Source organism: Pteropus vampyrus, unplaced genomic scaffold, assembly GCF_000151845.1.
Source record: "Pteropus vampyrus isolate Shadow unplaced genomic scaffold, Pvam_2.0 Scaffold27, whole genome shotgun sequence".
NCBI classification, from domain to species: Eukaryota; Metazoa; Chordata; class Mammalia; order Chiroptera; family Pteropodidae; genus Pteropus; species Pteropus vampyrus.
Window position 1 is genome coordinate 7,431,399 of NW_011888808.1, and position 5,127 is coordinate 7,436,525.

Here is a 5,127-nt window from a genome sequence, read left to right on the forward strand (position 1 = left end):
TGCCTTGAAAACTTCTCTGAGCTAAATTCAAAATGAGAAGAAAAAAAGTTTCAACAAGAAAAGCTTCATTACAATATGGCCTATTCTTTCAAAGTTAATAGTGTAAAGTAGAATATTCATTTGCGTCTGTAAGCTTGGTATGCTTATAAAAATAATCTGTCACATTATAATCACATCTAATACATTTCATTAATTGTATCTTTATGGCTTAATAGAGTTATTTTTTTTCCCAAAAGCATTCAACTTAGACAACAGTAATGAGATCAGACTTAATTTGCAAGAGACTCAGCGAAATGAAAAATTAGGTTAGCTTGATTTAACACAATTGTCCAAAAGGCCAAACTAAATTCTTTTTTAGGTGAAGTCAATGTCTCTATCATGTGCTCTTAAGACCTGATATATTTGTAGTTTGTCCAAACAATTAAGTTTTAATTTCTATAGTTTTGTATGCATCTCTGATGACATTAGCTAGCTACGACCTTGGGCAAGTTGTTTTACCTCTCTGTGACTCAGTTTCTTATTTTACACAATGCAAATATTTACTTTGTGTTACTTTTGAGAGGATTAAAATATGTGACTCCATCATAATGTTTAGCAGAGTGCTTTCCACAAGATAAACACTTAATGATATTTAGATATTGTTACAACCATATTTCTTTTTAATTATTTACTTAGTTATTCTACACCCACCTCCATTTCCCTCTCATTTTCTTAGGGCTAATATCATAACACCATCTGTCAATGTTTTCTTCCATGGATGTCCAAAACCATTTCCTGTTGTTGGCGTATTTTCTTCTTTAGATATGTTTACAAACTCAATTTATTTACAGTCATACTTCACATACTGAGAACCAGTTTGTCTTTTTCAAATGATCTTTTATATCAAAAGCTGACTTATTGAATGAGCTGGAGTAGTAAGCTAGCAGAAGTCAATTTTAATTTTTATTCTTCTCACTCTTAAGTTGTTCTGTCATCCTTCCCTGATACAAAAGCTCAGTCATATCTCTTGGTTTTCCTGGTCACCTTCATTTACTAACAAGCTCTATTGTTTTCAGATATTAAAGAGCATTGTCAAGTCTGATATTAAAGTTTTAACTGTTCCTCCAGTTTAAGCTTTTATCTGCCCTCACATAATTCCACCTGGACTTAGTTTGATGCCTGCAGTGAGACGAGACGGGATATGACAGGATTGTCATATTTATGCCATTTTCACTTTTATTTTTTCTCTTCATTTCTTTTAGCCTCCAGATCCTAGAATGGAGAGAAGCAGAGGTTAGGAGTAGTAAGGAGACTGGTTAAAATCTGATCTTGCAGACTTCCTTAGTGTTTTGCTCTATGGGACTGTTCTGTGAATCTCGGAAGGTCTTTTTGAGAACCTTCCACTGCATTTCCTCCTAATACAGATGGTTTGGTTTCTTATTGGTCACCTTTCCCAAACATTCCCCAGTTGTCTTTTTGATATGGTCACACACATTGGCACTTAGTTCACTTGGACTGGAGCATTTTCAAGGTAAATCAAACTCAGCCACCTTGCATGAGGTCCGCTTGAATCTGAAGAAGCTCTGCCAAAATCTGGAAGGGCAGGTTGCTCTCTCTGCATTGTTATCATAGGTGGTACATTAAGTCCCTCACCAGCAGACTGATCCAGGAAGGGTGTCTGGCACGAATCTCTGTACCCTACAATCTCTGGTGGGCATAGGTTATTATTTCTCTTTAAATCTCCTTTCTGACTTGGAGCTGAGGAGGATGGAAGCATATAGTCACACTTCTCAATAAAAAGGAAAAAAAATGTGCTTAGCATTCATCCAAACTCTCTCACATAAAGGCCCAGCATTTGAACTTTTTTGATTAATATCACTTCCTTTTACATACTCTCAAGTTGGGTTACAAATTTATGACCATTACTTGACCCTGAAAGGCCATTATTTTCTCTAATCTGAAGGGTCTTCAACCAAATCCTGAAGCTACAAAACATTTAATATTCCGCTACCTATTCCTGCCCTTATTCATTATATATTCAATACATAATTTTAGTCTGAGCACTAATTCTTATTACCATTATTTCCAAGTACTTGGGAGAGAACATTTTACTATATACCCCCCTTATACTGAGATTAGCTAATAGTTTTTAGTTACAATTCAGTCACTAATTAGTTGAGTCATTCCAGGCAAGTTAATAATATATAGAAGTATTAAAGTGTAAGAGCCCTAAATCGGCCAAATTTGAATATGGAACTGACCTTACTGGGTTTTCATTCTTGCTCTATTTATGGATTGTGTGACTTTAGAGCATATAATCTCTCTAAACTTTAGTTTTCCTTTCTGTGCACTGAGATTAATACAGCCACATAAATTGTGATAATTATCTCAGAACACGCATTTAGCTAGGTGTGTGGTGCAATATACACACTCACCATGTCATGAATGTTCAGGTTCTCTGAATACTCCCCTCCCACTACAAATTCCCTCCGCTCCCTTTTGTGGAATTCCGCAGTGTGTGTAGTGTAAGGGAGGTGGTGCTGCCTTCAGAAGCACAGGGAGCCCATCTCTCCAGTTCTCCGTCTGAGCACAGTCACAGGGGAGGCATGTGCTGTAGAGAAGGGCAACGAGTCTCTTTTCTGGTAATTTTTGAGAACTGGGGGTGGAAAGAAAAAAAGTAATTGCAGAGGCAAACCCTGTGTAGGCCACTACACAGGCAATTGTCTTTAGTCTGGTTGTTCAACACCAGGTAATTCTCCCGGCACCTGGCCCCTGGTCTCTTGCCCTGCCTCTGAACTTCTGATTCTATTTCTCAAAATATCTAGAATCATTTTCTGAGGTAGGCTATCGAGAGCCCTGACAGATTCAATCATTATTATTGTTTTTCTTATACGTGTCTTTGATTTTCTTATGAGAAAAGGTATGTATTAGCAGAGCTTTCAAAATTTAATATTTTACGCAGATGAATTGTTCCTATAACTGTGTCTCCCCTCTTCCCAATCTCTTTGCAGTGCCCTTTTAGTCTTTCTAATGAAGATTTCCTCAAATTCCAGGTTTTGCTCCTTCTCTGCTACATTATTCTTCTTTGGCAGTGATTTCCAGAAACGATCCTTCCAGCAGATGCTTTTTAAATATCTTTATTTCTAACCTGAGTTTCATACTTATATTTATCTCTCCAGTAATTACAGAAAGCCCATATCTGGATAGTTAGCAGATACTTAAAAATAAATATTACTCAACTTGATTGTACCTTTTTCTTCTACAAATATTTTCTTTCTAATGCATTCTCTATCTTGTTAAGCAACCCTATATTCTATCAGTGACCCGCACAGGAAAGTTTAAATCTATTTTCTTCAAATTTCCATAGCCAATTACTTGTAAATCCTAGTGATGCAAATTGACAAGATTTTTTACTTCTTCCTTCCATTTGCAATAATACTGTTGCCTTAATTTAGAGCTCATTAGTTCTTTCCTGAATTGTTGGGTTTGATTTCTTATCCATTTTCATGCCTCCGATGTCTACTCATTCAAAATACATGAATTATACAGTCTGCCACTAGAATAAGTCTTCTAAGTAGAAACCTAAACTTTGCTGTTTTCTTCTATTTTCCTCAAACAACTTCAATGACCTTAGGCTGCGTATGTAAGAGCTCACTTATGACAGCCATCTCATAAGTGCTTTGAGTAAAATTCACAACTGGGAAAAAAAATGATTTTTACTGTTATATAATCACAAACACACATGGAATTCATTTCTACCATCGCACAGTTTGAAAGTGCTCTCTTTACTTCTGGTTCTTTCTCTTTTTGGTCTTCCTTTTTCTCTCCATTTCCTCAATGTCCATAGTCCTTTCTGCTTTTAAGCCATCTTTCCAGAGTGATACTTTTATGTCTTGGACATCATTTTTTGGTTTAATCTTGGTAGGGCAAAAAAAATACCTCATTGTCTGAGGATAGAGTTGACATTAGATTTGTTACAATCTTCAGAATCTATAAACAATCACATTATTTTCTGGCTAATATTGTCCCATAAGACAATTGCATGTTTTTTTTGGCTTACAAAGTCTCTGTATCTCTAATCGAATATTCTCTTCACAAGTGGCAAGGAGCATCATAAAAGAGAATGAAGGTGAAAATGCCATAGTTAGAGATACAGAATAATATTAAATTTCCTGTGCTGATGTTTAATTCTGACCCTGGCATATTTTATAATTTATTTTTTTACCCTAATAGCTTATGGTAGAGCCTTCGAATTGCCTTTACATATCCCCTTTATTTATAGATTGTCTTTAAAGACTTTTATTTAAGGCTACAATTTCCAACTAATAAGATTCACTTCAGAGTCTCTTTTACATTTATACACTCATGTGACTAAGATTTGGACTATGATATGGTAAGTGAGGTGTGGCTTAGACTTCTAAAAATCCTTTTCATAAGTAGTGATATCTCTTTTCTTTTTCCTTTTTTGAAATCATCTTCATTTTTCTAGCCTGCAAAGTTGCTATATGATAAAGGTCCAGCAACCATACTGGACCAAGATGACTTTTATATTTTGAAGCTGATTTATGAAGACAGCAGAGCATAGAAAGAACCATGAGTTCCTAACAAACCACTATATCAGCCCTGGAATGTTATCTTCAGAATATTTTTTTACACAATAGAGAAATAGACTTGTATTTTATCCCAACAGTGTTTCATGTATCTGATTCCAATCCTAAATATCATCCCTTCCCACTCCTCCATTTACTTCCTAGCTATCCTTGTTGCACATGCACACAGGCACACACATAAAAGAAAACACAATGGTAAGCTGGAGCCAATTCATATTAAGAGCAAACTGGATACATCTCACCCCAAGTTCATATTCAATGACATCACACTGGTTACTTGAATCGGCCATGGTTGGCATTTATACCAGAGAACTTAGTAAACATGATAAATCAGGTCCTTCATTTCTATTTTTTTGACCCTAGACCACAGTTGTTAAACCTAGCACACTGCTACAACACTGCATGTGCGCACATGTGCACACGTGTGCACATACATACACATACACATCCCAGGCCCAATCTACAATAGACAGTCTATCATTCTTGGTTTGTACACTTTACTTTCTAATTTCTTTTTCTTCATTCTATTCCTCTTCCC

General features: G+C 35.8%; 1 long non-coding RNA gene across 1 annotated transcript in view; it reads left to right on the forward strand.

The window, feature by feature from the left end:
• The first annotated feature begins 2,461 nt into the window (after positions 1–2,461).
• The window catches only part of LOC111737452, an 8,422-nt gene continuing 5,756 nt past the window's right edge, over positions 2,462–5,127 (forward strand). Inside the window, exon 1 of the long non-coding RNA XR_002779438.1 lies at positions 2,462–2,728. This is a non-coding gene — a long non-coding RNA (uncharacterized LOC111737452). The remainder of the gene's footprint in view (positions 2,729–5,127) is intronic.